Raw genomic sequence first — 22,137 nt, forward strand, 5'->3', positions numbered from 1 at the left:
AGACTAATCTAACCATCCCAAGCCCAACTCTAAAAAAATTCAAAGTCCAAGCCCGACCACTTAATCCAATAAATATAAACTATTAATTTTTTTTTTTATTTTCTTGAATGTATATTAATTTATTTAAATCTTTTTATATATCACTGAATTTAGAATGTTAATAAAATTAAATAATAAAATGAAAATAATTTTTAACAAATGTTTTAATTTAACTCCTACAAAGAGGTATATATATATTTTTTGTCTTATATATATTTTTACTTTATTTTATAATTAAAATGTTATAAAATTATAATTATTGTTTTATAAATGGACCAACTTGACTATAACTCTTTGTCCCAATCCTTGCTCTGGCAAAATTTCAACCCACCCCTAGTGTGATGTCACATTTTTCTTATTTACCCAAAATACCCTCGCATAATTGTCACTTGTAACTAACATGTGTCTCGTAAGTAATTAAAATTATATTCAAATCAAAAATTTTATTTTAATTGCATACCCATCGAGCGGCCACACACCACAAGTTATATATACCCAAAATCATTTCCAACCATTCAAGAGCATGTGTGTACAAATTGAAAAAACAAAATATTTTGAATCAAAACTAGAGGTGAAGGTTTGTGTATGTATGACTTATTAATGTGAATGAACTAGAGTTTTGAGATAGATGTATTTAGTAGAAAGAGAGATATCACCATCAATATGGTTGAAGTAGATAGAGAGAGTAGCGATGAGCTCAAGGATCCGGTACAAAGATACAGGAGTAAAGAGACGATCGAGGTTGAAAGAATAAAAATCCAACAAGGAAGAACTATCAACGTCGACCGTTTGATAATTTGAGCAAAATAGGACTCTGAGTTAGAAATAACGAGATTTGAGGCATAAGTAGGACAAATCGAGGGAAAGAAAATAGAACAGGAAAATAAAAGAGGAAAAGTTGGGCAAAAAATTTGAGAGGACAATGATTTAGTAGAAAAAAATAAAATCACGTCTTTCAACATATTTTTTATTAAAATTTAGTCAAATTATTTATATATATGTCTGTGTGTATATAGATATTTTAAAATGTATATTGTTTGTATATTACCCTTTATTAAAATTTAGTCAAATTCAGTAGAGATATTATGACTAAAATAAATATAAAATGGAGATATGTGATCGAAATTGGTTATGAGATATGCAGTTAGTGGTTCTAAGTTGGTTATGATCAAAGTTAGGTGGTTATGAACCAAAATGAGGTTGGTTATGAGATATGTGATTAGTGGTTATGAGTGATATTTGTTATGAGATGTGGTTATGAGATATGTGATGTTGGTTATGATCAAAGTGGTATGATTATGAGTCAAAGCGCATTGGTTATGAGATATGGTTGCGAGATATGTGATTAGTGATTATGAGCAAAGTGATATGGTTATGAGCCAAATAGTGTTAGTTATGAGATGTGATTATGAGATATATGGGTAGTGGTTATGAGATATGTGATGTTGGTTATGATCAAAGTGGTGTGGTTATGAGCCAAAATGTGTTGGTTATGAGATATGTGATTAATGATTATGATATATGTGATGTTGGTTATGAGCCAAATGGTGTTGGTTATGAGATATGTAGGTAATGGTTATGAGATATATGATTAGTGATCATGAGACATGTGATTTTGGTTATGAGCAAAATATTGTAGTTATGAGTCGAAGGGTGTTTAGTTATGAGATATGTGAAGTTGATTATAATCAAAGTGGTGTAGTTATAAGCCAAAAGGTGTTGGTTATGAAATATGTGATTAGTGGTTACGATATATGTGATATTGGTTATGAGCCAAAGGGTGTTAGTTATGAGTTATGAGATATATGATAATTAGTGATTATAAGATATGTGATTTTGATTATGAGCACAGTGGTGTGATTATGAGTCAAAAGGTATTTGGTTATGAGATATGTGATATTGACTATGATCAAAGTGGTGTAGTTATGAGCAAAAGGATGTTGGCTATAAGATATGCGAGGTTGGCTATGAATTAAAGGGTGTTGGTTATGAGATGTGGTTATCAGCTACGTGGATAGTGGTTATGAGATGTGGATATCAGCTACGTGGATAGTGGTTATGAAATATGTAATATTGGTTATGATCAAAGTGGCATGATTATGAGTCAAAGGGTGTTGGTTATGAGATAGCTCATAACTAAGTTATGATCAATTTGATTTTAGTTATGAACAAATATGATTTTGGCTCATAACTATAAAAAGTGACATGTTTACCTGGTTACTTTTAATGATGTGGCTTGTGCTTGTCTAATTTGACTATGAGACTATTTGTTACAGCTTTTGGTGATTATAGCTTATTTTGATTTGGGAGTCTATGCCAGACTGTTTGGTGCAGCTTCTGTTTATAGCTTATTAGGCAGAAATAGCTTAAATAAACTAAAAAAAGCTAATTATTTGAAAGCAGTAACACCCTCAAAATAAACCCATAAATCATACATTCAAGTCATCCATAAATTTAAGAGAATAAAGCATAATTCTATTTATCAGAGTATTCGTTACAAAAGTATTACATGTTGACATCAAAAGTAAATGCCCTACGGGCTTACAACTTTCCAAGCCAACACTTGGTTACAAAAAGAAAGTACTAACTCAAAACATAAAATAAGCCATTGGCTTGATATACATGTAATACACAAAATAATCACAAAAATACAACCTCCCAAGCTACTTCTTTAGAGGCGGCATATCACCTGTACCTAAAAATGTTGTCCCATATAGGGTTAGCTAACGCCCAGTAGAGATATATGTTAAACATAATATGAGCATTAATTAAAACATTAGCATTTGATAAATGTTTAACTCTTACAAACCAACATACAACACAATCCAATTCCACGACAGATATGTCCATATTTCATTCCACTTTCCTTTACTTATCAAATTTTCAATTCAAAACATGGCTCAGAACCTGACCAACAATTTAATGAGACTACGGCTCATATTAAAGCACTTCCTTTTTAAATGAGATGACAACTCATATCAAAACACTTCCATACTTCACAATAGATACACATATTTGCTGTATCAATGTCACATTAAAACACTTCCATACTTCACAATAGATACACATATTTGCTGTATCAATGGAGTCCAACCCCTATCTCCTCCCAAATAATATCTGGTTTAGGAGTCCATCCCCTATCTCCTCCCAAACCATGGAGTACATCCTATATCTCCTCCCACACAATACAATGTATATAAACAATTATCATATACATGATCAATCAATACACATATTTGATGTATTATTCCAACCGTCATATTCAATGACATATTCAATCGATTAGTTTTAATTCACCTAATCATCATGCAGTGTCTACAACAATCAAGGCTATCCTCCATCGATAGCCCAAAGCAATTATTTCTAAACAGATAATAAATGCATCAACAGATAAATTATCAACATTTTCAAAAGTGAGCGATTAATAAATCTGACTCCACCATTCGATCTTATCTTAAGCCAATTTCATCATTTCCATCCCAATTTCATATTTCACAATGAAAGTCATTAATTACACTAATGACCCAATAAAACCCAAATATGGCATTTTCTCATTTTTTTTCAATATTGACCCAATGGTCCAAATATCATTAATAAACATTCACAACCTCATGTTAAGACCCATATACACATATATAGTTCAAAAGGAACAAAACTCCTCTTTTCAATCTTTCAAATCTCAAACCCTAACTTCCCAAATCAAACCATTTATACAAAATGCCTAACATCTATGTTAAAGATCATAAAAATGAGTAGTTATCCCTACCTCAAATGGAGAGACCCAAAGGGATGATGAAGAAATTCGAAAATGCTCCAAACTTCAAGATTTTCGGATTGAAATGAAGATCAAGGCAAGCTCCACACTTCTTGCAAAGGAACTAAGGAAGAAGATCGCTCAAACAAGATCAAACCTTAGAGAGAAGTTGAAGTCTAGAGTGAGGAGCTCTCAAGTTTGGGTTTTGAAAAGTTAGAGAGAGAGAGAGAAGGTGCCGAAAAAGTGATCCAAAAAGCTGTTTTTCGGACTGATATGCAAACAGGTACGCTCGAGCGTGGAACGCCCTGCTCGAGTGTCAGACACAGACTTACGCTCAAGCGTCAAAAGCGCCGCTCGAGCACTAGATGCACACTTCCAGAAGTTTTACAATCGATGGTCCCCGCTCGAGCGTGAAAGTGGACGCTCAAGCGTCCGATAACCTGTAGAACAAAATACTGGGAGATGAATAATCACGCTCGAGCGTCAAAACGCCTGCTCGAGCAAAGAAGCAACAACAAAGGGCCTGCTCGAGCGTCAAAAGCCCCGCTCGAGCGTGAAGGCCAAAATCTAGGCATCAACCTTTGGTTTCTAAACACAACCAACTTGTTTCAAACCTGCCCAACTGTAGACGTCCCCGAACGTCCCGGAAGGGAATCCCGTTTTCTTCGTTTGGGCTCACTAGAGTTCGAACTCAAATGTCACGGTTCTTAATCTGATCCCGCAAAGTGCAATGCAAGATTGATAAATCACCAAAGAGTCCAAATCCAGCAAATCGTTTTGAAAACAGATTTTTAGAAAGAAGTGTCAAACATGGACTGCTTTGCTAGATACAGAGTCGCCACCTAAATATTTTATTTTGGGAGAATTTAGGAAACCCTAACTCATGCCTAAGGCCACGTGTCCGTCATCACCAAAGTTGCCTCGGCTCGGGAACTTGGGTACGATTGGGGAAGGTCACTTCGTGAGCACCCCCGCTCGCCCGATCAAAGATCGGCCTCTACTAACCATGACATCGAGTTTTGAAAACATTATGTGCTCTTATTCCGGTTATTAGCCTAGAATTACTATGTGATGCGCATGACACACAAGTATAGACTAGATTGCCTAATTTGGAACAAAGCATCGCATATCCGTTTTGTTTAGAAGATAGTTTGAGGTTCGCTACTCTCGAGTAGGCTAAAACACGGATTTCAATGAATTGATCCAATTCAAGTAATCTAACCTTCACCCATAGGCATCCAGGCAGTTATATCACATAAGCACATAGCCTCATGGTAAACATGCTATCATGGCAACACTTACACACATGCAGTATGCTAAAGCATAAGCGCTTACCTAGTACTCTGAGCCAAAACAAGGAACATGTTAGTAATCAAATGTATGATCCAAGTCCATGTTAAGATGGCTAATGCATCGCATACAAAATGCAACTAGAATAGGCTCGGCTAATCTAAGGATGGCATGTGAAATGCAACAACTCGATACACGTATTCAACTTGGAATTTGAAATGCTATGTAGTTAGTATGATACGCCGAGCCCGATGCATGCAATGCAGATGAATGATGCAAACATGCATAGCATAAGGATGCTAATTGAAACATGCCCTAGAACTAACCATCATAAGCGGTTAAGTAAAAGGGAGAAAGAAATGGTGGTTGGAAGACATGCATCACACACATGCATGCTTATTACAAAATTGCCCTCTCTCGGAGGGTCCGAATGAATAATACAAATTAATTAACTAACAAGCTAATTAAATATTACAGACCCTTAATTAATTAAACAAATTAATTAAATTACTGAAAGCAGTAAAACGGCCTCGGGAAGAGGGACGAATGCAGGTACGCTTGGCTCCGCTCGGAAATCCACCGCCATGCTCATGTTGCCTCTATTTACACTGCTCTGCACCTCTGAGGACTGCACAAGTCTCAAGGTTACTTCTGGACTACTCCCTGAGCACTGTGGGAGGTCACCGACCAAGAGGAAACACCACCGGCCAAGGAATCATGGTCATCGACCAAAAAATAGATCACCGGCACTATTTTGGTAGTCGGCCGGCACTGAAAGTTGCCGACCGGCCATCTCCTCCTGCAGAACACTAGTTGACAGCAGCAGAGGACAGACAGAGCATGGCAAAGCATTTACAATGCAATATATGCACAAACACCCTCCTTATCATGTTATGAACTCAAAGGAGTGTGGTCCTTGACCCTCGGGCCATCAATCACGCGCTTCAATGCATAATGGCCGAAGAGGCCAAGTGTGCAATTTCAATGTCAAATGCAATGCACACAAACACACAATATAAGACCCTAACCTCTATCATAATTGGTCAAGAGGCAAGGGATGCAAACATGCTCAATGCTATGCAACCTAAACATGCAAGCGAAGCATGCAATATGAGCATGTGAACAAGCACACAAACATGCAAGTATGTAACAAGTATGCAAGCAAACAAGCATGCAAGATGCAATTTAAACATGCAAACATGCAAGACATGTAACAACATCTTAAGCAACTTAATCAAAGATGCATGCCAAATGCAATATCACCTAAACATGAAACAACATGTTAATAGTCCTATCATCTAGACGTACAAACATACATAGCATGCAACAACATGCAAAGGGGCCAAGTATGCGACAACATGCAAAGGATGGTCTTAATGGGCAGCTCTCAAATAGGCCCAAATCAGCGGCCAATATGCTAAGGGATGAGGGACAAAGTCACATATAAACATGCATATATAATGGTCCAACACTTAAGCATGAAAGGGTAACTTTTAAGGACACTTAAAAGGGACAAACATGAACATATGGTAAGCATTTTAATGCTCTAAAAACATGCAAAGGATGATGCCAAATCAACCTAATAATGCAAACAAGTCATGCACAAAAAGCTTGAACCTAGCCCAAAGACTCAAACCATGATCATGTGACACATGAAGCAAATGACCAAAGTGGACCAAAACAGTTCCAAATCATGCCAAAGTAAGCCTAAAACATGCAATGGCCAAAGCTAAAACAAGCTAAAACAAAAGGGGCAAGGCATGAGGCATACAAGGCCACCAAAGAGGTGTTACACTACACCCAAGACAACCAAACATGGCATGATTTAGGTGACCAAAATCAGAGATATGACATGCTAAAATGAGCCCAAAAACCCACTTAGATGGCATCCCAAATGCCTAGACATGATGGCATACACAATGACACAATCATGGAGCATAAAACCCTAACTCTTTAAAGCATTAAAGGAGTTATAAATGCAAGCATACAAGCATAACATATGGACTGAAATAGCATTATAAGTGGTGCCAAACCATTGAAATGATCCAAATGGAGCATGCTAGAGGAGCCAACACTCAAAGCATACAAGCTAGGTTGCATGGTAGCTATATAAAGCAAGTCATGGACGACCAAAACAACCAAAATCAGAGCTTTAGCATGTTAAAACAAAGCTAGAAGCTTCATGAGATTGAACCAAAATCATGCTAAAAACACATGTTACAACATGATGCATGTTAAGGCTAAAACATGGGATTACAAGACAAGTGTATGAAGCATACATGGCATGTCTAAACCAACTTGAAATAGAGGTATAACATGGCAAAATAAAGCCTAATACCTACTGAAATGAAGCTAAAGCAAGCTAGGCATACAAGTTACAACACAAGCCACTTATGCTAGCATTAAAGACAATATGGAGAGGGGACAACCCTCTCCTATTTAGGACCTCAAAACCACCTCTCCACCACTGAAAATCCTCTGGATTTTAGTGGTAGAGAGGTCATGCAAAGACCAAAACAATGGCCAAAAGGTGTGGCCTAAAACAAGGCCTAACAAGGCCTTGGAGGGGGGAGACAACCCCAAACCTCAAAGTGACCTCAAACAAAGTTCAAAAGAAAGTAAAAAAAGAACTTTTCTCAGTTATACACTAAGCTTAAAAACAGATACAAGGTAGGCTAAAAACTTGTGCCAAAATGGGGAATAAAAGGGTAAGTTTCTCACCCTTGTAGACTTTCTTCAAGAACACCACTCCAGCACTTTTTCTGAGTTCAAAACAACCCAAGAACTCCAAACCCAACTCCTTAGCACCTCAGCAACTCAAGGATGGTGTAACACTAGGTGTTTTAGTGCAAAAATGTGAACAAAACACACTTTTGGTCACAAATACACACACAAATATATATATAGAGAGAGAGAGAGATATAGAGAGAGATATATGAACTCTAACCCTAAATTTTAGAACCTCTGGAACCATTGAGAAGGGAGAAGAAGCTCCCTCTTTATAGAATTCCCATCTTGCAAAGCTTCTAAAACAAGCTAAGCGAGAGACAAATCCCTCCATACACGTGTATGGAGGGGGTGAATTGTACGTGCCAGCTAAACATCTGCATAAAGCAGATGAACAGGGGTCGACTGGAAAATATGGCCGATTGACCAACAAAAATGGTCGGCCAACCAAAAACACTGCCGACCAACCAAAATATTTGGCCGGTAGCAAGAAAACTAGGCCGGTGGCCTCAAGCCAAGGTCGGTGAGGTGTGGGGATGGCCAACAAGCCATTCCCTGCCCTCAGAAGCAAAACACAAGTGTTTGGTATACAACCAAGCACAAAACAAACAAGTCGAGAGGTCTTGAGGCAAGGCGCGCGACCGAAACCTCTGAGAACTCAAGACGAACATGAACAAGGATGATCATCAAGTGTTCAAACGATGACGTCCAAGTCTTAAGGACGGTCAAAAATGGGGTGACTACACCAACACGACCCAAGACTCAAATACAAAGAGTAAAGGATGGAAATGAGAATATGACAATAGCACACCCACGGAACCGAGTCCGGAATACAATAAACAAAGAAGGGAAAACCGGGATTGCTATAAAAGCTGGGGTAGGGGTGCTTTTAGTTTCTGCTTTTTGATAATCAGCTTTTAACTTAAAAAAAAGCTCCACCAAACAGAGCCTATATCTTATAAGCTAGCTCATTTTGTACAACCCATCAAAAAGCAATAAGAAAAACTTATCTCTTATGACAAGTTAATAAAAACAAATTGAAGTGTAAAAATGATTTTTTGACATTTATTTTATAGAAAACAATCAAAACTAAATTGAAGAATCTTTGACTTTTTCAAATGACTTTTTGATTTTTTGATTTTTTGATTTTTTTTAACAACTTTTTAAACATTTTAAATACTTGCCAAACAGAGCCCAAAACGATGAATATCACAAGAAAAATGCTTAAAATTTTGAATCGCTTTGGGCTATAATTACTTGGAAACTTTCTTCAAACTCCTCTAGAAATTGCTAGGGGTGTAATCAGTTTAGATCAGTACGGTCAGTGTTGAGAATAAGTTTAAGCTTCGTTTGGCATTGGCTACGATAGCCAACTTTTTTGTGTTGGGGCTTTTTTAGCCTCGTTTGATTTTTGTTTTTGGGCTTTTTTGACTTTTGTGAGAAAAAAAGTGTAATGATTATGGTTTGAATGTGACATTTTGTCTTACCGGCTTATATAGCATATTTTGTGTTTTTGTGTTTTTTTAGCCCCAATGAGAAAACCAAACGAGGACTTAATAACAAATCGATCTTTTTGGTTTTGATGATTGAAAAACTGGTATAGACCATATACTATTGTTTAATTTTATCAATATGTGGGTTTGATGTAGAAGAGGGATTTACTTGATGTTTTAAAGGATTTTATAAAAGTTTATAGAATTTTACATTAAAAATAAATGAAGAAAATGTATGAAAGTTGCTTTATAAATGTTTCACTAGTTTTCATCACAAACATATATTATATTAGTCACTTCTTCTCATACAATGCTCAAAAAATGAAAATATAAAAGTATTTAAATATAATTTTCGATCAATTCAGTTTGCATTAGTATTCAAATTTTCAAAACTAAAACAGCTCGTATATTATGAAAAAATGACTGAAAATTAAAATTTCAATCAATTTCAATAAGTTGGTTCATTTTCTTCAGTTTTTCTAAGAAACTCTCACTAATTTTTCTAAATTACTGTGTGGGGGTCGTGGTACTGGGGGCAGAATGTTAATTGTTTGAAGAAAAATTCAATCAATTTGATTGAGTTGTCTTTTTATGGTATAAAATAAGCTGTATAGAATCTCTATAATGAAATTCATAGTAATAAATTTTTTTTTTAACAATTGAAAGGAACAAAATTCATACATTATAGTAGATATGTACAGCGAGAATTTGTTTACAAAAGGTAAGAAGCAGAAGAAGTACTCTGTGTTAGAGTAATTATGTATAATGTGCATAGATACATCCTTGGCTTTTTTGATGTACAATATTTTTAATTTTGCGTGGTAAAATTTTGTGCCTTTCTTTCTTTTACTTGTGTGGGCATATTTGGGTTTGAGAGTTCAAAGTTTTATCCATAATTGTGGTTTCTAAGGATAGGGCATGTGAAGTACTAAAAATTTCCAATCCAGCAAATTATAGGTACTTAATTTTCAAATTTGAAAATTTACTGAGTTTAAGTATTTATTATTCGCGTGTCAAATTTCATAGAAGATTTATTGCTTGGAAAATGTGTTGGATTTTGGGATGTTTGGCTTTGGAATAGTTTTGTAACTCTCTTCAATGATGCTACATTTGTGGTCAGCTGGTGTTTTTCTAACTTTGAGTAGGAAACCTTTGTCTCTTTCAGGAGGTGGGTGAAGGAGAGTGTCTCTTCCATACTGTGTTTCAGTACTGTCAAACATTTTTTTCTATTTACCTAAGAAGACTGAAGGAAACACAATTTGTTTGTATTGCTATAGTAGTCATTTTGGATGCATGGAGAAGTTTTAAAATGAATACCTATGTTAGAAGCTCTGTTTGGAGATTAGTTGGAGTGTTGTCTTGCATAACATGCATGTAGGGAAGGTAGATGTTTGTCTTGTGGGACCACAATTTTGGTTCACTTGACAAGTTTGGTGTGTTTAGCCTTTGCTTTTTGTTGTAGCACTAAAATATTAGCTCAAAAAGCTTAATTCACACTTTCACACACAATCAGCAAAACCTAAGCAGACAATGTTTCTTGCTTTTCTGGGATTGTATGGTTGAAATGCTGCTCCAACTAATTAGATTATTTTAGTTTTAGTGACCAATTTCACAAAGAGTATGATTTCCCAATTCTTTGTAAGATTTTTCTTTTCCAAAAAACAGAAGGTTTAAGAGTTACTTCAGAAATCAAAAAAGATTGAACCATTGCTTGGTAAGTTTTAAAGGAACTTTTGAGAAACCATTAAATGTAAAAACCATCTCGAAAAAAAGAAGATTTGGAGCTTATTGCAAATCTCTTTGTAAAAGAAACCAGACACATCACCTACCCAACATCAATCTTTCTTTATAAAAAGCCTTGACTTGTGTGCTTTTTATTCATGTGGATGAGGCATACATGACTCATCCTCCAACTAAACTTTAAGATCCACCAACTTATTTACCTTTCTCCCCCCTATAAATACATTTGCTGAATCCATGGTTAGAAATATCATCACTCTAAGCATCTGACAATCTCACAACATTCAGCAGAGCAATAGCAATTCATGGAATATGAAGCCACAGCAGCTGGCACATGTTTTTGGAACTCCAGTCAGCTCACATGCGGCATATCTGGGTGAGATGACACCAAAAAGAATTTTACATGACCCGGCTAGTGCTAGTGCTAGCCGATACCAAATTATTTTAAAACCCAAAGTGAGTTCGAATTTATGATTTCTTCAGGAATTTGTGATTCCAAATTATTTAGTAGGCTTATGATTCATGATTTGAAGCTGGATTTCCTTTTAAGCTTGAGGCACTACACTGCTACTCACAACAACAAAACAAAAAATTCACACCAAAGACAACAACCCAAACCCAAATCCAAATTCAAAACATATAGATATCAAACTCCACACCAGAACCACTTTAGATGAAAACTCATTTGAGAGTAACTCCAATTCGCCAAAGATTTATGATACATAGTTATTGGTTGGTCATATAAAATTGAGAGAATGAGATGAATCTTTTGACCATTTTTATTAGGCTTTTTGGGTTGCTCCTTTTCTTTTCTTTTTTTTCTTTTTTTTTTTTTTTTTGGTTTCAACGTTGGTAGTTTTAAGTTGAATTGAACTGACATAAACAGGGAATCAAACTTGATTGCTTTGTTTTTGGTTATTTAATTGGATCACTTGTGAACTCTATGGACTTAAGATATGTATAATATTTAAACTAAAGATATAAAAATTAATCTAAAAGGTTGAATAGAAAGTAGATCAATTACATTGAGATCTTTTTAATTATTAGCAAATACCACCTTACCTCTATCCATAATTTCATACATTTTGATCCATTAAACAATAAAAATTGTACAAATGAAGATCATTCTCTCAGATGAAAACTTAATGTAGTTCCAGAAATTGCTATTAGAATCAAAACAAATCTAATCCATTTACCCAAAGAAAACTTACACCCCATTGAAGACAAGGAGCAAATTTATTTTATAATCCTTAATTTCATGCATGGGTTACTTTGTAATCAGATTTGCTTTGGGGTTGTTTTTCTTGTTTTCTTTATAAATAACTAATCTTCTTCTGGTTATTTAGGCTTTCATTGTTGCAAGTTTTCATGTTGTTTTCCTTTATCTTCTTCCTTTTAATATCTTTGGCTCTGTAAATCGTTCAAAGCTGCTTAAATAATAATGCCAAATTGAGCTATGCTTTAGGTTTTTATACAGCCAAAAAACTTCAGGGCTAATGAGATGATGGGAGTCTTTCAAAGTTAGTCTGAATTGATGATTTCTTCAAGAATTTGTATAGGGTTTTTAATTGCATCTTCTTGATCAGTTGGGTTTCAAAATAATTTAATTTCAATCTTGGTAGTTTTAAAATGAACTGACATAAACAGGAGAATGAAATTTGATTGCTTGGAAGACTAATTTTTGGATTTTTTAGTGAAAAGGTATTTAGATCTTACATTACTGAGTGCTCTTCGAGTCTCCAAATCTCAAATGTACAGACTTTTGGGATTCATAGGCCTAAAAAGCGTGAAGATCAAACAACAATAATGAAAGAAGATTTTCCGAATTCATTCCTCTATTTCAATTTCAATTCCCTCATGTTACAGAGTACATCCAGAGAATTTCTTTTTTATTTTAATTTTGTAATGGCTTGTGATTTGTCTTTTCCTTTTTCTTTTTTCTTTTTTTTATAAAGAAAATTTGTTTTTGCTTTGTTCTTCGTTACTGTTATGATGATTTCAAAGCTTTTGTTGATGTTCTGCCCGAATTAAAGAGTTTTTTGCGTTATTGTGTTCATATAAAGCTCAATTTGTGAATCAACAAACATTTTTGGTTTTGTGAAGACCATGCCTTTAGCTGCCTTGTTTTTTTCCCTTCCAAATCATGACCTTAGCTTCTATCAGAATCTTTAATTGTAGAATTTCTTTCTTTAGGCAACTGGAATATCATATTTTATCTCTTATGATTTTTCTTTGGGCTTCACTCAAGTGATAAAGACTTCTTTCTTTTTTCTTCTTCTTATTTATTTGTTTTTAATTTAAGTTACGTTTGATTTCTGTCAGTTTATGATTTACATGATTTAGCATGAAATAAAGGATTGTTAAGCTATTCTTTAATCAGGAATATCTAGTCTGTATGAATAGGTGGTTGAATTGTCCCTTTTCTATTTCTTTAAACCTTTTATGACAATTCTCATTGTGTATGATCCTGTAGTAGTAAAAGTATTCTATAACTATTTACTTTGTGCCTTCTAATAATTTTTTTTGAATCTTCTTGTCATCATAGTTGTTATCAGACCAAGCATCAGTAAACCTTCAAGGATGTGGACTTCGAAAAAATCAAACTGTCTTTTTATCTATAAAAATTTCGTAACTTAGGAATCATTGTCTTTGTTTGAATGGGGTTGGAAATTGGATGGTTTGGAAATGTTGGAATTTTCCTCCTTCTTTACGATTCCTGGAAAAGTCTTTGTTTACTGAGACATATTGACAAACACATGGTGTGCAGGTGTGAAAACAAAGAAGCCACAAACATGTGGGCAGCGGTGGAAAACAGTGTGGGTAAATATTGTTCAACACATTTGTAAATAGTAGGCATGAAATTACGGATGTAATTACCAGGATTTTCAACGGTAGGAGCAAAGCTTTGGATGCCCAATTTTGACAGCGTCACGGCAGCAACAGCACTGACAGTGATGAGAAGAACAGGATAACAGCAACTCCATCCACAAGATATGTATATATATATGTTGTTCGAAGGGGTAACATTTGTTTTCTTCTTCATTGTCGGCATAGCTAATCTGAATTCCACGCGGCTAACCCAAAATCTGCAACAAAATTTGGCAGGGAAGAGCTTTGGGAAATAGGCAAGGTGGGAAGTTTGTACGAGGAGCTTTGGAACTTTTTTGTTTCTATTGACGAGGAACTTTTAGAAAACATTTGCCCCTGCTTGAATTTGAAGGCCAAAAAAGAATTCATATCATACCAAGTCATTTATGTGCCTGGGAGAAAGCACAAAGAACAAGCAATCTATATCTATATCTATATCCATATATTTATACTATATATTAAGCAAAAAAGATTTTAACCCCAAGCCTTGTGGGAGCTCCAATTTTTCAATCTAAATTTCCTGATTTTTTTATTTAAAAAAAAAAAAAACCTTAGCATTTATTAACTTCTCACAACCCCTAAGTCTTACCCTCATAATAACACTTTAATGCATTAAGAACAAGCATAAAAAAATTCTTTGAAATCCAACACATATGAATTCCTTGAAAAGTCCCAAAATATATGATTATTATCTCTCATAATAACACTTTAATGCATTAACAACATGCATAAAAAAAATTTCTTCAAAAGTCCAACACGTATAATTATTATCAAAATATTAAAATTTAATATAATATAATAAAAAAAGAAGACATTTAATTCCTTAAAAAGTCCAACACATATGATTATTATCAAAATATTAAACTTTAATATAATATAAAAAAGGAAAAAAATAAGACATTTAAAAAAAATATTTAAAAATCGCAATTCACATATATTGATAATTGTAAATATATTAAGGAAAATGGGGTTTCTAAACCCCAAGCGAGCTCCAATCTCTCAATCTTAATTTTCTAAATTTTTTATTTAAAAAAAAAATTCAGCATTTATTGATTTGGTTAAAATTTTCTGATCAGCATTTATTAACTTTTTCCAATCCACATGCCTGCATTTATTGATTTGGTCAAAATTCCTGATTAGCATTTAAAATCTCCTCATACAAATAATTATAAATACAGCCCGTGCATAGTTACTGCAGTAGCTTTTTTAATTTTTCCTGTACACTATGGTTAGTGATAAGATTGTTAAATTATTTTTATAAAAAAATCTTAAAAAACATAATTTATATATTAAAAAAAATTAAAACAAATATAAATATCTATAATTATCCCGTGCATAGCACGGGTGATAGGCTAGTAAGGAAATAAGGAAAAGGGGGTTTCTAACCCCCAAGTCTTGTGGAAGCTCCAATATCTTAATCTTAATTTTCTAAATTTTTGAATTAAAAAAAAAAACTCAACATTTATTGATTTGGTCAAAATCTCCTGATCAGCATTTATTAAATTGTTCCAATCCACATGTCTTTCCATATGCCTACATTTATTGATTATGTCAAAATCTCCTGATCAGTATTTATTAACTTTTTCCAATTCACATGCCTTTTGAGAGCTTTGGTCAAAATTCCATCATACAAATAATTATAGATACAACCGATGCATAGTTACTGTAGCGCCCTTTTCAACTTCTCCCATACACTATGATTAGTATAAGATTGTTAAATTATTTTTGTAAAAAGTCTAAAAAAATAATTTGTATATTAAAAAAAATCTAAAACAAATATAAATATCTATAATTATCTCGTGCATAGCACGGGTAATAGGCTAGTAAATGTTATTCCAGAAAATAGTTTTCCATTTCATGCAGGTTTGAGAAAAGTTCTCCGCAATTTATCGTCTATGATTGTGAAAATTATAAATACTTTTTGTCAAAATTTATCTTTTAATAGAGTTCATAAAATAAAATAAAAAAAAATCTTAACTATACTCCTATACAATAATAAAATTATCAGAATTGTTAATTAAAATATATTTTTAACACATCATTAAAAAATATTAATTAACTTAATAACTAATTAATGAAACGATTAATTTATTATGCGATTATAAATTTAAAATGATAAGATGTAATTTCTAAAACTATATAGAATAATTAATATTTGGGCAAATTACCTACACCTCCCTTGAGGTTTAACGAAATTATCGATTCCCCTTGAGGTTTCAAAAATTACATCCCGCCTCTTAAGGTTTCTAATTTCATAACAAATATGTGCTTTTATTAATAAATCATCAAGTTAATTAATAATTTTTAATAATGTTAAAATTTTATTTCAATTAATAATTCAGATAATTTTATTATTGTATAGGTAAACAGTTAGAAATTTCACTTTTTCAATTAACTCTGTTAAATAAAAAATTCTGACAATGAGGTATTTATAATTTTTCAAACCACAGGGGACAATTCGTATTTTAAACAAACCTCAGGGGGTGTATTTGTAATTTACCCTTAATATTTTAAGCAAATTTTGAGAGTATATTTTAATTTACCCTAGATTTTGTAATTTAAATTATTAGCTCAAGACTTTTGCTTTTCCATCTCTAGCAAGAAAAAATAGAATGTAACAGTAATATCATCTCACGTAGTATAACATACCAATAAAAAATCACAAGAACTATTAAATCCACAAAGCTTACCTCCCACTAACCCAACCAAGTTGTCTTCTCCGCTGCAAAATTAAGTTACTCAATGAATGGTGATAATTATGGCTTTGTGGCGGACACCAATCATGAATTCAGATCATTTTATTAGCAAGTATGGAAGAGAAAGACAATGGATAGAAAGAACAAGAAAACATAATAGTTGGTAAAATCTATTGGTATTATGCCAATACCTTGAAATCATGTCCCTTCAACTCAAATGGAAAAATTGATGAAAAAATGTATAACGATCCCGGTTGTCCCTTTACTATTCTGTTGTATTCCGGACTCGGTTCCGTGGAGTGGTAGTTGTATCTATCTTGTTGTTGTCCTTTAATTCCATTTGTTTGAGTTTTAGGATGTTTTGGGCAGGGTTATTACAGGTTGGTTAGGTCTTGGTTTCAATTCCTTGTTGCCCAATTTTTAGGCGGTCCGCTCGAGCGGGTATTCTTGCGCTCGAGCGGGGATTGCACGCCCCCAGTATTTTGTGTCCCTGCAAAACTTCTGCAGGGGTGATTTCTACGCTCGAGCGGGTTTCCTGCGCTCGAGCGGGTAGTACTTTTTGGGTGTAAGTTCCGGGAGGGGGAAATCTACGCTCGAGCGGACTGGTTTTCGCGCTCGAGCGGATGTGCTTTATTCTTGTGTCTTGGCGCTCGAGCGTGTCCAGATTTTTGTTCTTGGTGCTCGAGCGTTGTGTTCTCCGCTCGAGCAGGAATGGCGTATATCAGTTGGCAGCTGGGCATTTTAAAATCACTTTTTACGTTCTCTCTCTCTCTCTCTTACTTTTCCAAAAAGCCATTTGAGAGCTCCTCTCTCTAAAACCATAACTTCTCTCTAAGTATTGATCTAGCTAGGGTGTTTTCCTCACCTTTGGTCTTTACAAAAGCTGGGTTGAGGGCTTTACCTTGATCCGAAAATTTTGAGTTTTGGAGCACATTGAGTTTCGTCATCTTCTTCCCTTGAGCTCCAAATTTGAGGTAGGGATTCCTACTCACAACTATGGGTTTTGACTTAGATATTTGGGTATTTTGTTAAATCGTTAATTTGGGAAGTTAGGGTTTGAAAATGTTGAAAAGGGGTTTTGTTATTTTGATTCAAAAATATGTATTATGGGTTTCAAAATAATGATTTTGTTGATTGGTTGTTGATATATAGGCCATTGGGTCAATATTGGGAAATGGGGTAGAAAACCCTAATTTGTTGAATAAATTAATTGGTATAATTAATTTGGAAAAATTGTGGACTTATGGAATTGAGTTGGAAATAATGAAATTGGCTCATTATGTTGTGAAATGATGGAGTTGGATTTATAAATCGCTCACTTTTGAAAACATTGATATTTTATCTGTTGGAGCTTTTATTATCTGTTTAGAAATAATTGCTTGGGCTACCGGTGGAGGGTAGTTTTGATTGTTGTAGACAATGCATGATGATTAGGCAAACTAAAACTAATCAAGTGGATATGTCATAGAGTATGACGGTTGATAGAATACATTAACGTTATGTATTGATTGATTGTGTATATGATCTATGTGTATATACGTTGTGTGTGAGAGAGGAGATAGGGAATGTACTCCACGGTTTAGGGGAAGATAGGGGATGGACCTCTAAACCGGATATTGTTTGGGAGGAGATAGGGGATGGACTCTACTGATACAGCTCATATGCTTATCAGATAATGTGTTGATATAGCTCATATGCTTATCTTTGGAAATGTTGATACAGTTCATATGCTTGTCATTGGAAGTGTTGATATAGCTAATAGGCATATCTGTTGAAATGTGGATACAGCTTGTATGCTTATCTGTTGAGACATTGATACAACTAGTATGTTTATCTATTGTAAAATGGGAAATGTTTAACATGAGTCATTGTCTCATATAAGTGGTTGGCCAGGTTCTGAGCCGTTGATGTAAATTGTGAAATTGATAAGAAATGGAAATTGAAGTGAAATGGAAATGGGTTATGAATTGGTTTATGGAAATTGAACATTTATCAATTGCTAATGTCTTAGTCATTGCTCATACTGTGTTTAGCATATCTCTACTGGGCGTTGGCTCACCCTTTATGGGACATTACTTTCAGGTACAGGTAGCATGCCGCCTCCAAGGACATAGCTTGGATGACGATGAGAGTTGAAGACTCTTTTTTTTGATTAATTTGTTTGTATTACATGTACATCAAGCCAAGGGCTTATTTTGTATAGAGTTAGTACTCTTCTTTTGTGTAACCAAGGGTTGACTTGGAAAGCTGTAAGCCCATAGGGCATTTGCTTTTGTTGTTAACATGTAATACAGTTGTAAGAATTACTTTGATGAATAGAAATAGTTGGTTTCTTTTATATCAATGCATGTCTAAAATGATGGATTTTATGTATTATTTTGAGGGAGTTACAAAATGTACAATATATCCTATACCATTATCCAAGTGATGCCATACACTTATCCAAGTGGTTTAATGCCAACCGGGGTGCTACTTTATTTGTAACATAGGTCAATGCCAGCTCAAGGTCCAAAAGAAGAGCATATATGGTTAGTTATTCTCAAAAAAAGGGGAAGGGAAAAAAAGAAAAAACCGCATTTGTGAGGTTAAGCTACAATTTACTACTAGACTACCAACAATTTTACAGTTTAGCTGGCCTATAATATATATTCTAGCCAATAAATCTAATCACAGACAACACAAACAAGAAATACCCCGCTCCACATAAAATCCAACTGATTCACTAATAACAACAATCATCCCAGAGAAATGTATAATACAAGAAGCAATGCCAATAATCCGAGAGAAATGTATACTATGTGAGGCAATGTTTCCGAAGGGACAAACTACTATCTAGCAAACAATGACAACTTCACCACATTGCACACTTGAGTTATATGACTGGTAGAAATTGAGAAAATTGTAAATTCGCCACATACAAAAACTCAAACCTTAAGAGAACACATCAAAAGAAACACTCTAACTGAAGTTGCACAATCTAATGTCGTAGTCCATAGTTGACTTTACATCATATTACCACTACAAAAAATTGATCCACTAAACTCACATTGTTGTAAATTCCTTCTTTCCACCACCAGAAGAACCAGTTGGAATCACTTTCAACACATTAAACCTCCCAGTCTTCAACAATGGCCTGCAAAGAGGGACATAATCGTACACGGTTACCAAGAAATAAGTATATCCTCCAAAAATTCAATGAAAGAGTAGAGCTTCAAGACAAACCTGCATTGACCAATAATAACATGGTCTCCCTCTTTCACAAGGAAGCAAGGGGATATGTGAGCTGGAAAAATCACACACATGGTTGTTAGAACCTCACGATTTATGATTCGATAAGTTTCAACCAAAACAATTTAATTCGTGCCATTGACTTTTAAATTGAGCGAATCGTAAAATTTGTGTGTATATGCTGCATGAAATGACATCATTTTTGCAATAGAGAGATCAATTAGTTATAATGATTTATGCAAATTATGTATATAAATACACATAATTTAATTATATTAATATTTATTTCATTTTTAACATAATGTGGGTATTGTTATATGCATATACACATATATAATTATATATTGTGCTATATAAAGTAAATAAGAGACATTCATATAGATTTTTATCGATTTTGAGCAAACATATGATAGAGTACCTTAGGATATAATCTGGTTAGTGTTAGAGAAGAAAGTGATGACAAAAGGTTGCATTGATGTGATTAGGGATATGCATGACGGTGTGGTGATCACTATTAGATCACCTGCTGGAGAGACAAGTGAATATCTAATTATTGTAGGGTCACACCAAGGATCAACCTTAAGTCAATATCTTTTTACTTTAGTTATGGATGAATTGACGATAAATATTCAAGATGATGTGCCACGGTGTATGCTTTTTATAGATAATATCATGTTAGTGGATGACACTAGAGAAGGAGTTAATACTAAGTTGGAGACTTGGAGAGAAACACTTGAATTTAATGGATTTAGGATAAGTAGAACTAAGACAGAGTACATGGAGTGTAATTTTAGTAACAATAATAATGGAAGCAAATGGGAAGTAAAGATAGAGAACCAATAACTACCTAAGAGTGAGTATTTTTGTTATTTATGATCGATTATCACAATAGCTGGGGTGGTTAGAGTGGATGTGGTCTATACAATTAAGGCAGGGTGACTTAAGTGGTAGAGTGCGTCCAGGGTACTGTGCGATAAACGAGTACTTATTAGACTAAAAGGGAAGTTCTATAGAACGACTATTAGACCAGCGATGTTGTATTGGTGGGAATGTTGGGCAACTGAGAAACAACATATAGATAAGATAAGTGTTACTGAGATGAGGATACTGAGGTGGATGTGTGGCAAGAGTAGAAAAGATAGAGTTAGGAATGTATATTTGAGAATGGATAGGAGTAGTACCAATAGAAGATAAGTTGAGAGAGAATAGATTGACATGATTTGGTCATATACAACGAAGACTAACAGAGGTAGTGGTGAAGAGATGCGATATAGTGGCGATAGATGGAAGTATTAAGGGAAAGGACAAACTTAGATTGAAGTGGACTAGTGTAGTAAATAGAGATATGAACCTCTTTAATTTGATTAACCAAATGACTTTGGATAGAGTCAAGTGGAGAAGAAGGATTCATGTAGCCGACCCCATTTTGTGGGACTTAAGGCTTCGTTTGGTTTTGTTTGCTATATAAAGTGAACATTACCATTACGATTCATGATTTACAATTCACAATTTGACAACAATAATCACACAAGTTAGCATTCTTTGCGTGGACGGCGATGTTGGATAGGATTCTCACTATTGATACTCTTATTTGGCGTCGGCAGATTATGGTCAATTGGTAATGTATGTATCATAAGGACGCGGAGTCGGTGTCTCATCTTCTTCTTCATTGTTCGGTTTGGGTGTTGAATTTTTATTTGTTTGATGTGATTTGGGTACAACAATGAAGTGTTGAGGGTGTCCTTCATAGTTGTAGAGGGGGTAGGGTTGGAAAGAGGCATAGGAAGGTGTGTGCTTTGGCACCTTTGTGTCTGATATGAATGATTTGGTTGGAGTGTAATCAGTGAGTTGACTGTAGACTGTTGTGCTTTAACGAAAATGAGTTAGAAGTCGGGAGAGTTGTTCAGGGAGAAGAAGAATCAGTGACTCGTTTGAAGGATCAATTTTTAGTGTTTTTGTATAGTTGGGTGTTAGGGAAAGTGTCCCCAGATTTGTTTGGTTTTGTGGATTTTATAGATACTCTTCTTGCTTATTTTTGTTTTTCAGTTGATTCTTTGTCAGTGTATTTGTTAGTATCACCCTGATACTTGTTTGTTAATAATATTAACTTTTATTTATTAAAAAAAAAATTGATCACACATTTGAAAATTTTCATAAAAAGGTAGAAAAAATAGTATCGATTAAAATGAAAGTGATCGGTCTTGCCTTTGGTATTTCTTGACAACATGAAGGTAGTTCTGTCAAACAATGATTGTTCTCATCATCTTGGCACTGTGGCAGCTTCCAGCAAGTATGCAACCCT

At 34.4% G+C, this 22,137-nt stretch overlaps 2 long non-coding RNA genes across 2 annotated transcripts; one reads left to right on the top strand and one right to left on the bottom strand.

The window, feature by feature from the left end:
* Positions 1-2,492: 2,492 nt before the first annotated feature.
* Positions 2,493-14,339, bottom strand: LOC145802095 (uncharacterized). Its single transcript, XR_014344377.1, has 2 exons — positions 13,921-14,339; positions 2,493-2,734 (listed from the first exon to the last, which is right to left on the bottom strand). It is a non-coding gene; the product is annotated as an uncharacterized LOC145802095 (long non-coding RNA).
* LOC145802096 (uncharacterized) lies at positions 11,180-14,284 on the top strand. The gene is made up of 2 exons (XR_014344378.1): positions 11,180-11,499; positions 13,811-14,284. It is a non-coding gene; the product is annotated as an uncharacterized LOC145802096 (long non-coding RNA).
* Positions 14,340-22,137: the final 7,798 nt, after the last annotated feature.

The sequence above is a fragment of the Camellia sinensis genome, chromosome 11 (assembly GCF_055761805.1).
Source record: "Camellia sinensis isolate YWXY chromosome 11, ASM5576180v1, whole genome shotgun sequence".
Lineage (NCBI taxonomy): Eukaryota > Viridiplantae > Streptophyta > Magnoliopsida > Ericales > Theaceae > Camellia > Camellia sinensis.